Source organism: Delphinapterus leucas, chromosome 6, assembly GCF_059928025.1.
Source record: "Delphinapterus leucas isolate spDelLeu-1000000601 "Yukka" chromosome 6, BTC_Dleu_Yukka2, whole genome shotgun sequence".
NCBI lineage: Eukaryota > Metazoa > Chordata > Mammalia > Artiodactyla > Monodontidae > Delphinapterus > Delphinapterus leucas.
The window spans coordinates 17,844,674-17,857,573 of record NC_143134.1 but is presented as its reverse complement, the minus strand read 5'-3'; the positions used below and the strand labels follow the sequence as shown (position 1 = coordinate 17,857,573).

The following is a 12,900-nucleotide window of genomic DNA, read 5'->3' as shown; positions in this document are numbered from 1 at the left end:
CTTATTTCCAGTTGTCTTTGAAGTCATCACCACACCAGTTTAAAGAAATAATTTGAGTAGTTTATGGGAATAGTAAAATAGAAGCAATAATCCGAGAAGCTTCTAGTTATTAAGTATGTACTATGTATCAGGTCCTGTACTAAGCAAATTTATACTCATTATTTCCTTTAATCCTAACAATAGCGCACTAAGTTAGATTGTATTCAGTTTTATAAATGAGGAACTGAGTCTCATAATTATATACAACCTATCCAAATTCGTGGGTTTTTTTTTTTTTTTGGCTGTGTTGGGTCTTCGTTGCTACGTGCAGGCTTTCTCTAGTTGCAGCGAGCGGGGGCTCCTCTTCATTGCAGTTTGAGGGCTTCTCATTGCAGTGGCTTCTCTTGTTGTGGAGCACAGGCTCTAGGTGCACGGGCTTAATAGTTGTGGCATGTGGGCTCAGTAGTTGTGGCTCGTGGGCTCTAGAGCGCAGGCTCAGTAGTTGTGGCGCACGGGCTTAGTTGCTCCGTGGCATGTGGGATCTTCCCAGACCAGGGCTCGAACCCGTGTCCCCTGCATTGGCAGGCGGATTCTTAACCACTGCACCACCAGGAAAGCCCCAACCTATCCAAATTCTTACAGTAAGTGCTAGAGCTGGGGTGTGAATTGTATTTCTGATTCCAGAGACTACGAACCACCTACCTGATCATGTCAAATGTGAAATCTTCCATTTTATTTCCTCTACTGAATCACAAACATTCTATCAGTGACTTTTTAAGCTGTGTTAAGGTCATTGAGTTCATTAATATTGTAAGTTTGCTGAAGAAAGAGCTAAGAAGTTTGTCTTAAAGTAGAACATTAGGAAAATAAAATACACTCAGGTTTCTTCAGACAATATGACTTCTGACAATATGTCTGAATAGGAGCATCAACAATTAAAGTCTGAACCAGTAAAATCTGGAAAGAACACACTCTTTGAGACATCACAGGTCTTACATACTCTTTGGGGAGATCTCCAAAGAGTCCTCCAGTTCAAAAATGATTATGAATTGGAACCAGCACAATAAGAAGCTAGGGCTCGTCAAACAGAGTCAATTAGGTGGATGAGACGGGAAAGGTAACTGAAGTGTGGTTGCTAACGGTGGCGGAAGTTGAGACTTAGGCCAGCTGGGAAGTTGAGAAAGGGAGCCAGAACTCCCTTGCTAGCCTAAATCATCAGGGTCATAGGCTGAAGTGTTTGCAGGTTAGTTGTACCTCCTGGCAATCAGCTGGAACAAATTCTTTCTCCAGGATTCCCACTGACTGATTAACCAAATAGCTCACAAAATAAAGACCCCAAACACATGAGAAAACAAGCCACTATGACTGAGAGTCATTGGATATAGCAACATCAAACTTAGAACTGTAGATACTGAAATTGTCAAAACTGAATAATAGAATAGATAAGTGTGTAACATTTATGGAAATAACAGATACAGTCACAAAGATTACAAGTCTACAAGAAACTACTTGGAATAGAAGATTTTTTAAAAATTAAGCATCTAGAAAGATAATTTTTGAAATATACTCAATTGATGAATTTCTGAAATATAAAACAGCAGTTTAGACTGCTGTTTGAAGAGAAATTTAATGAACTAGTAGTAGGTGAAAATAAAGGTATCCAGAATGCAGTAAGAGAGACAAGGAAAATATGAAAGTGATGTTAAGAGAAATGGAGGACAGAATGAGAAGGCCTAATAGGAATATAATTAGAGTCCCAGGAGGGAGTTCCAGGAGGAGGGAATTGAGAAAATGTAGGAGAGACAATATTTCAAGAGATAATGGCTACAAATATTCCACAACTGCTAAACCTGTGCATTCACAGACCAAGGAGGTTCTATATACCACTAGCAGGATAAATAAAAAGAAATCCACACTTCAGTGAAACTGTAGAACGCCAAAGATAGGAATCTTGAAAACAGTCTCAAAAAAGGACAGATCATCTAAAAAAGACCAACAGGTAGAATGACAACAGAGTCCTTAACAATAACAGTGAAAGCCAGAAGATGATATGTTATCATCTTGTTGAGAGAAAAAAACTTTTCAGGGACTTCCCTGGTGGCTCAGTGGATAAGACCCCATGCTCCCAATGCAGGGGGCCTGGGTTCTATCCTTGGTCAGGGAACTAGATCCCACATGCATGCCGCAACTAAGGAACCTGCCTGCCGCAACTAAGACCTGGTGCAACCAAATAAATAAGTATTTAAACAAAAACAAACTTTTCAACCAGAATTTTGTACCTTGTAAAACTGTTGCGGTAGACCTGGGGATGCATTGCCAGATGCCCTTTAAAGAAAGGCATGCTGCTCAGCTGCAGGGAGTGGGGTCAGCAGACACCCTTCAGGTGCAGAGAGCTGCTTTATCTGAGGTCAGGCCATATCTGGGGTGGCCTGCAACCAGCGATTGTTAGGCGGGCTAAGAAGGCCTGGCCATTGGCCCAGCATGGGACCCTCTGAAGGTCCTTATTCACTCCACAACTCCTTACCAGTTTGGCAAAAGGCTTTTCTGAGAATGCGCAGCAGGTCATTTTCTTCTGCCCAATCCTGCTATCCACTCTTTCCTTCACAGGTACTGTTCCCTAATAAAGATCTTGCAAACTTCATCTTTGCATATTATGGAAAACTCAGATTTGTTCTCAAAAACAAAGATGTCATAAAGCCATTTACATATAAACAAAAACTGTTAGTTTACCACCAAAAGACTTGTACTAAAAGAACTTCTAAAGGTTATACTTCAAGAAGAATGAAAATGATCTCATAGAGAGTACGAGATGCAAGAAGGAATGATGAGGAAATAAAGTTGTGAACATATATATACAGCTAAACAACTATTGTTTCTATAAAATACCAGTAACAATGTGTAATTTGGAAATACATCTAAAATCCTGTAGAAAACAAAGTACAGCAAAATGTATATATAGACCAAAATTGGGTTAATGCTATAATCAGATGCATCAGATCTCAATTGATGATCTAGAGCTCCTGACAGATGCCCTCCCCACCCCCCTTTTATTACTCTTCTCATAGGCCTCTTGTTCTTTATGGTTTTTTAAAATTCTGATTGTTTTTTAATTTAATTTTTTGAATAGGTGACTTGTAATGTTTATAATGTTAAAAATATGTATTGTGAAGCATTATTCTTACTCTTGTTCCTCATATTCTTAATTTTCGCCCCCTCTCCATCTCTGCCAGTAACCACCATATATGGTTTCTTGTATGTATTTCCAGAGTTTGTTTTTCCATAAGGTTGTTTTGAGAAGTAAGTCACAGTATAACTTAAAAGAGCCCAGGGCTTCCCTGGGGGCGCAGTGGTTGAGAGTCCGCCTGCTGATGCAGGGGATACGGGTTCGTGCCCCGGTCCGGGAAGATCCCACATGCCGCTGAGCGGCTGGGCCCGTGAGCCATGGCCGCTGAGCCTGCGCGTCCGGAGCCTGTGCTCCACAACGGGAGAGGCCACAGCAGTGAGAGGCCCGCGTACCGCAAAAAAAAAAAAATTAGAAAGTTTGGTTGTGCCTGTATTTCCTAAGATGCAAATTGTTTTATTATTTCGAGTATTGTTGAATGTGAGATTAGTTTTTTTCTTTTTTTTTTGATTCAGGTATAATTGACATATAGCATATTAGTTACAGGTATACAACATAATGATTCAGTATTTGTACTTAACAGATGTAAGATTTGCAAATATTTTCTCCCATTCAGGAGGTTGCCTTTTCATTTTGTTGGTGGTTTCCTTTGCTGTGCAGAAGCTTTTTAGTCTGATGTAATCCCACTTGTTTATTTTTGCTTTTGTTACCTTTGCTTTTCGTGTCAGATCCAAAAAATCATTACTGAGACTGATGTCAAGGAGCTTGCCACCTATGTTTTCTTCTGGGAGTTTTATGGTTTCAGCACTTATGTTCAAGTCTTTAATCCATTTTGAGTTTATTTTTGTGTATGGTGTAAGATAGTGGTCCAGTTTCATTCTTTTGCGTGTGGTTGTCCAGTTTTCCCAACACCATTTATTAAAGAGACTGTTCTTTCCCCATTGTGTATTCTTGGCTCCTTTATCAGAAATTAATTGACCATACATGCACTGGTTTATTTTTGGAGTCTCTTCTGTTCAGTTGATCTATGTGTCTGTTTTTGTGCCAGTACGATATTGTTTGATTAGTGTAGCTTGTAATATAGTTTGAAATCAGACAGCATGAATGATGCCTCCAGCTTTGTTCTTCTTTCTCAGGATTGCTTTGGCTATTTGGGTCTTTCGTGGTCCCATACACATTTTAGGATTTGTTCTATTTCTGTGAAAAATGCCATTGGAATTTTGATAGGATTGCTCTGAATCTGTAGATTGCTTTGGGCAATATGGATATTTTAACGGTATTAATTTTTCCAGTCTATAAAAATGGAATATCTTTCCATTTATTTGTCTTCAATTTTTTTTCTTTAATATCTTATTTTCTTGTTGTAAATCATGAGATTACAGGAAAATTTTGTGGAGTTTAAAAGAACTGATTTCTGAACATGGTCTATCCCCTGAATAGTTTTTCCGGGCTGAGGAAGTTGATGGTTTTTTTTTTTGCGGTACGCGGGCCTCTCACTGTTGTGGCCTCTCCCGGTGCGGAGCACAGGCTCCGGACGCGCAGGCTCAGTGGCCATGGCTCACGGGCCCAGCCGCTCCACGGCATGTGGGATCTTCCCGGACTGGGGCACGAACCCGCGTCCCCTGAACCGGCAGGCGGACTCTCAACCACTGCGCCACCAGGGAAGCCCGGAAGTTGATCTCTTGTTGTAATGCTTAGGAAAGTCTAAGCCATGTTTTCTGTTTCATTATTCTATACTTAATAACAAACTAATTTTAAAAATTTTTACTTGTTATTCTTCAGTCATATATAGAAGAGAGAATGGAACTTTTCAATATGATTTACCTTTAATTTTATCTGGTTTGAGAAAAAACAATAGTTTATTACTTTAATCCAAAAAAAAAAAAGGTTATGCTTTTCACAGATGAATGAGCATCATTATCCTTTGAATTCTGATTAAGAGTTTTCTGTGTGCATCAAGATTAAGCATAAATTCTACAGAGTTTTAAATTATTTGTTTCCCAGTTATTGCATCCATTATTGTAAAGTATATGTGTGCAGAATAATGTTCCATTTTCTAGCTATTTCTAGTTCTTAAGATTAAAGTGACATAAGAGTAATGATCATTTTTTCCCTCAATATAATTAGGATGAAAGTTCAAGATGTCCTTTGCTTAATCAAATGTAACTTCTGAAGAAGTAGAATTTTCTGTTTCATAATGTCATCAAAGCATAGGAATAGAATTGAGACAACTATGATTTCTGTGTTCATTTTAAGTTCTTGAGTGAATTTTGGCTTTAAGTCTTTTCTTACCTAATTTGTGAGTTTTCCATGAGGTTAATTAAATAGACACAATATATCCAGATGTCATGATAAATCTTTGAGATGTTAATATTCTGTGGTTATTCTTCTGAGTATATATGCTCTGTACCAATTCCTTTCTAATCAGACACGCTCTCCTTTATTTCCTGTCCATTTACTGAAGCCATTTTCTCATCTTCCCTGACTAGTCTGTCACTTGGAAAGTTGTGTGTCCCTTAAATAATGGGATAAAAATTTGTTCTTTAATCATTAAATTTTATTTTTTATTTATCTAAAAGTTGACATCACCCAGAATTTTACAGCAGTCACTGGTAAAGTTAATTAGGATCTAAATTGTTTACCTTTCCTCATTGCCATTAGCCGTTCTTGAATTTAGAAGAAAGCATTCTTTTAAGGTAGTCTTTGTGTTTGGAAAAGAAAATGAGATTATTTGCAAAATATTTGAAATGTGGAGTTTGTTTTATCATTTCCTCTATTGATTGAAGGAAAGCTTGGGAATTGAAATACCAGCTTACTATACATATTTTTCACAGGGTTACAAATAAATCAGTGGGCCAAGGATGGCAGAAGATAAACTTAGAAGTAAAGGGAAGGAAGATAGATTGATAAAGATCTAGTTAAAGGGGTGAATTACTAATTAGTTCTCTACCCTACCTAGTGCCAATTTAATTTCAAAATTATTGCCTCTCTGAAAGGAACAAAGTATTTTGAAATTATAGGAGCCTTGACTTCCTTTTTTTGTTGTTGTTGTTTTTTGGAGGTATGCGGGCCTCTCACTGTTGTGGCCTCTCCCGTTGCGGAGCACAGGCTCCGGACATGCAGGCTCAGCGGCCATGGCTCATGGGCCCAGCCGCTCCGCGTCATGTGGGATCTTCCCGGACTGGGGCACAGAACCCGTGTCCCCTGCATCGGCAGGCGGACTCTCAACCACTGCACCACCAGGGAAGCCCTTGACTTCCTTTTTGTCCTTTATTTTTAAAAGGTATTATAACTGTTTCGGATATACAGGTATTTATATGTATTTTTGTATGTCATATACATGTATATTATAAAGAATAATACATTGAACAATAGATTTATCACTCATTTAATAAAACAATAACAAAACACCAGGTCCCCCTCCCTGATTGAATCTCCCTTCTAAACTATCATTATCCAGGATTTGGTGTTATTGTGTATTTACTTATATATTTACTCATTTATATATTTACCTAAACAATATATTAGTTGAAGTATTTAAAAACTTTACAGTGTCAAAACTGTATGTATTTTTGCAGCTTGCTTTTGTCATTCATTCTTTTTGTGAGATTTATCTATGGTAATATGTACAGTATGTGTTGATTTGCTGTCTTTGCTGTTCAGTATTCTGTTGTATGAATATATCACGTTTGTTTATCTATTTTACTCTTAATGGATATTTAGGTTGCACATTGTTTTTACTCTATTATAAATAATACTGCTGTGAATATTGCACATCCATGTGAGTTTCTCTAGAATGTATAACTCATAATGGAACTGTTGGATCTTGTGACTCTTCAGCATTACCAGATGTTGCTAAATTGTTTTCCAAAGTCGTTGTCCCAATTTAGAACCTCATATGAAAGTACAGTGAGTTCTCATTGTTCTACATCCTCACCATCACATTGATACCAATTGTCAGACTTTTAAATTTTTGTCAGTCTTATTGGCAGTCCTCTTTGCTATTTTAATTTGTATTTCCCTGATTACTAGTGAGATTGAACTTCTTTTCTTATATAACTTACAATAAGTTAAATAACTTATTAGCTATTTAGATTTCCTCTTCTGTGAATTGCTTGTATATACACACATATATTCTGGATTATAATTTCTTAGTCAGTTTTATGCATTACAGATATCATCTAACTTTGGTTTTTCATTGTTTTAATGGTGTCCTTTGATGTGCAGAAGTTTAAAATTTTAATATATATATTATTATATATATATAATATATATATATTCTTTTTCTTTTTTTTTTTAAATTGTATCTTATTTAAGAAATCTCTACCCAAAGGTTGTAAATGATATTCTCCTTTGGGACTTCCCTGGTGGCACAGTGGTTAAGAATCCACCTGCCAATGCAGGGGACACAGGTTTGATCCCTGGTCTGGGAAGATCCCACATGCCACAGAGCAACTAAGCCCGTGCGCCACAACTACTGAGCCCATGTACCGCAGCTACTGAAGCCCCCACCCCTAGAGCCCGTGCTCCACAACAAGAGAAGCCACCGCAATGAGAAGCCCACGCACGGCAACGACGAGTAGCCCCCGCTCACTGCAACTAGAGAAAATCGGCGTGCAGCAATGAAGACCCAACACAGCCAAATAAATAAAAATAAATAAATTAAAAAAAATAGATGGTGGGTTAGCTTACCTTGTTAAAAAAAATTCTTTGTTTTAACAGTTTTAAAGTTTTGCTTCTCAGATTTGGATTTTTAGTCTGTAGAATTTATTTTCAGATCTGGAGTGAGGAGGCAATATCATTTTTAAAATATGTAGATGTCTAGTTAGCACTATTTATTGACTAGTCCATCCTTTCTCCACTGATCTGTAATGCTGCCTCTGTCAGACAGTATCAAGTTTCCATCTATGAAACTTATTTTGCTGTTCCACGGTCTGTTTTCTATCCTTGTCTTGATCTTCTGTCATTGTCTTAATTACTGTAGGTCTTAATTCTGATAGGTCTTTATATCTGATAACGTGAGTATGTGAGTTTTCAAAGCAGAATAACAGTAAAGGCAGATAAAGCCTATGTAGTGTATGTAATAAGGGCACAAAATTTGGAATCCAAAGACCTCCGTTCCAGAACTGTTATCACTTATCAACATGACAGACTCTGCATGAGCCCGATCAATAATTTGTATTTTTAAGTTTTTTTTTTGAGGTACGCGGGCCTCTCACCACTGTGGCCTCTCCCGTTGCGGAGCACAGGTTCCGGACGCGCAGCCTCAGTGGCCATGGCTCACGGGCCCAGCCGCTCTGCGGCATGTGGGATCTTCCCAGACCGGGGCACGAACCCGTGTCCCTTGCATCGGCTCATATTTGGAGCCATCTTTGAGCCTCCCTTTCTCACATACCTCATCACACTCAATCCATCGATTTATCACCACCTCCACTTCTACCTTAGTCCAAGCTATCTGATACTTCCACAGTGGCCTTCCAGTTCATCATCTTGCTTCTATTCTTGTTCCTTTACAATTTTTTTCCAACACAGTAGCCAGGGCAATCTTTTAAAAACATAAATGAGGTTTTGTTGCACCTTCAAACAAAACTCTCCAATATTGGGCTTCTCTTTTTAGAGAATTACTCTTAGAATAAAACCCAAAATTCTTAATGTTGCCTGCAGGGCCATATGTAATTTGGCCCCTTCCTACTTCCTTGACTTATTTTCTGCTGTTCTCCTCCTTGCATCCTCGGCTCTAGTCACGCTGGTTTCCCTGTTATTGTTCTTCAGAGACAACAAATTTGTTCTCTCAGGATTATTGTTATTGCTGTTCCTTCTTGAAATACTCTTACTGCACAGTATAGTTCAAATCACTGCTTAATTGTTAAGTCCCTGGAGAAGCCTTTCTAACCACTTTGATACATGCCCCATCTACCATACTGCATCCCAAATGCTATTCCCTACCCTGCTTTAGTTCTGAGTTTATTACTACCTGAAATTAAAAGATTTATTTCCTTGTTTATTGACAACATTCCATCGTCACCCTGCCCCCATCCCTCCCTGGAATGTAAACTCTAAAGGGCAGGGAATTTTCTGACTCATTTATAGTTACATCTCTTTACCAGGACATTGTAGGCACTCAGTATTTAAGTGACTAAATTAATTAGCTGCGTGACCTTGAGCAAATCAGTTCGCTTCCCTAGACTTTGATTCCACGTATATAAAACAAAGGGATTTGACTGTATCTATAAGATCTCTGAAGATGAGTGTTTTAGACTACAGATGATCAGTCATCTGGAATTGAAGGCAACCCCAAAGTCTTTAAGTTCAGGCCCCCTATTTAATATATAGAGGTCACATTGCTCTGGCCAGTGCTCTTTTCACATCACACAATACCTCTAATTCAGTGCTCAACTCTGATTAAATCTCCCTCTATACTTCTTTGATTACAACTTTACTAGCTTTAATTTTTAGATTCTTGACCTTGTTCCTTTTCATTATATTGTTTCTGTAAGCCACATCTTTACATTTACAAATAATTGTTTTTCTTCATTCATTGTTTTATCACTATTCATTGAATATAAGCAGATGTGATTTGAAGAATGCTTCTCAATGGTCACATTCTTCCCCTTACCTCCCTCCACTTTTTCTTTTTTAATATATATTTGTTTATTTATTTGGCTGCACTGGGTCTTTAGTTGGCGGCATGCGGGATCTAGTTCCCTGACCAGGGATCGAACCCCGGTCCCCTGCATTGGGAACCTGGAGTCTTAACCGCTAGACCACTGGGGAATTCCCCCTCCCTCAACTTTTATAGGAACTTTTTCTTTTTTTGTGAGTCAAAAAAATGCTTACAATAAAAAAAAATGTATATAATCATGTTCACATGTACATCTTAGCTAGTACTGTAGGTTTTTAAATCATGGAAAAGGAAAATAACTTTTGTAGTAAAATTGGACATAATAAAAACTAGTCTTTAATTCCCCAAGAAAATTTTTCAAGATTAATAGGATGAATGACTTTGCCTATTCCAGCCCCTTAATTTTCAGATGGGGAAATTTAAGTATATAGTGGCATAGGAAACACTAGGATAAACAAAGATAAACAGTTCCTTCAGCACTTCTCAGAGCCTTTAATATTATATGAATGTACATGTGAATCTCCAGGAGGGGGTTATAATATCCAAATTTTATTTTACCACAGACTATCTTATTATGGATTACCTTTTAGTGTCTTCTGGGACAGTAGTGCTTCATGTAGTACCACATGTTTGAGCATTTATAAGGTGTCAAGCACAGTTCTAAGTACTTTACATGTTTTAACCCATTTTACATACTATATGTATTTGTTCTTTCTTAACACTGTGTGAAAATCTATCTTTAAGAAGCACTGTGCCAAAGCAGAGAATGGAAGAAATAGCAAGAAGGTGTGTGTGTGTGTGTGTGTGTGTCAGTGCAGAATATAAGTCCTGTGCGTTGATTCATTTACAGTTAATTCATCATGTTTTCTATCTAGTTGATCATTGATCTGTTTATATAGCTTACTTTAAATATTTGTGATATTCACTGTATACTGTGTATTAAATATCAATATAATTTTTTGATAGTTTTAGGGTGATTCATCTGCAGAACATTTATTGATATCTACTAATCCAAATTTACATTGTATCATAAGCTTTTGGCATTCTGTTAATATGATAAAAGTTTTCCTGGTTAAATATGTTTTATAAATGTTGATATATATATGGTTTTCTCCACTTTAAAAAATTTCAAAATATCAGGAAAAGTTATTGTAAAAACATACTCAGAGGAAAAACACACTTCCCCGTCACTATTTACATTTTCCTGTATATTTTTGTATCATTTTGGTAGCTACTGTTTACATATGCACCCCACCCCTTGCCTCCAGCCAGTGAACCACACTTCTTGCTCTTGTGTGGTCCCTTTCCTTGAACTGGCTGGCCCTGTGACTTGCTTTTGATTAGTAGAATGCAGCAGAAGTGATTCTGCATGACCTTGAGACTAAGTCATAAAAAGACTTCAGCTTTTGCCAGGTCTGTTGGAATGCTTGCTCTGGGAGAAACCAGCCTCTAGTAAGAAGTCAGACTGCTCTTAAACCACAAGATGTACGGACTCCCAATCTAGTCATATATGGAAAGGCTGCATGAAGGGAAGGAGGGACAGAGATCCCTAACCAGCTCCCACCTTTCCAGCAATGCTAGTTAAGATGCCAGACATTTGAGTGAAGAAGTCATCTTTATATGTATGTCCAGCTCTGTCTTACATTCAGATGATTCTAGCCCCAGCTGTCATCTGATTGCAACTACATGTGAGAACCCAAGTGAAAGTCACCCAGCTGAGCCCAGTCAACTCACAGAACTGTTAGAGATAATAAATTTTTGTTTTAAGCCATTAAATCCATTTTGGTGTGGTTTCTTACACAGCAGTAGATGACCAGAACAATGCATGGTGGTATGTAACAAAACACACCAAAAAGTCATATATGATATATGTATAAATAATATGTTGTGTTACGGATATTATGCATAATCTTAAAATAAAAATGTGATTATATTTGATACAGTAGTCTACACCTAGTAGCATACTAGGGCTGGCTCACAAGAGACAGTTGAGCACATTTCTACATGACTTCACATTCAGTGATATCACTTTGGTAGCTTGAAATAGCCATGGTTGGTGTATTTATACCACAGAAAGTGGCAGATGCTACAAACCAGGGCTTCCCTTCATCTAGAAAGCTACCAATGTGTGCTGGTAAATGTTTAACAAACATTTACCAGCACACCACTGTCTGTTACTTCCTTTTTTCACTTTACATTATCATTTCTGAATGGCTACTTATTTGGATGCACCATATTTTATTTAAGTAATCCCCTATTATTAATCTATTATTTCTTTAGGGTGTATTTCTTGAAATAGAATTTCTGGATTAAATGGTATACACATTTAAACTTTTGATAAGTATTATAAGATAATGTGCCAGAAAGATTATACCAAGGTATATTCCCCCTCCCCAACAATGAAGGTATTTCCTCATATGCCACCCAACTCTTATTTTTGTATTTGGAATGCTCATACTTAAAAAAAAATATTAAGTTCTCTGTACTTTTTTGATTCTTAAAATTTTTAAAAAGATAATATATTCATGTGGTTTAAAACCCCAGAGTTACATAAATATATGGGAAAAGGTCTCCCCTCTGTTTATACCTGTATTTCCCAGTTTCCCAGTACCCTTTTCAAGGGTAACTTGAATGTTACAAGGAATTTGTGTATCATTTCAGAGATGCTTATGTATATAAAAGCAAGTAGATTCTTTTTCTTCTTATTTGTTTATTTATTTATTACACAGCAGGTTCTTATTCTATTTTATACATATTAGTGTATATGTCAATCCCAATGTCCCAATTCATCCCAACACCATCATTGCCGCCCCCCCTCCCTTTCCCCCTTTGGTGTCCATACGTTTGTTCTCTACCTCTGTGTTTCTTTTTTTTTCTCTTTTTTATTTAACATCTTTATTGGAGTATAATTGCTTTACAATGTTGTGTTAGTTTCTGCTGTACAACAAAGTGAATCAGCTATATGCATACATATATCCCCATATCCCCTCCCTCTTGTGTCTCCCTCCCACCTTCCTTATCCCACCCCTCTAGGTGGTCACAAATCACTGAGCTGATCTCCCTGTGCTATGTGGCTGCTTCCCACTAGCTATCTATTTTACATTTGGTAGTGTATATATGTCAGTGCTACTCTCTCACTTCGTCTCAGCTTACCCTTCCCCCTCCCTGCACCCTCAAA

The 12,900-nt window shown here is 37.6% G+C and overlaps 1 protein-coding gene across 1 annotated transcript in view; it reads left to right on the top strand.

Annotated features, from left to right (window-relative positions):
* FZD3 (frizzled class receptor 3) overlaps positions 1-12,900 on the top strand; it is a 90,571-nt gene that overhangs the window by 36,312 nt on the left and 41,359 nt on the right. The window lies entirely within an intron of this gene.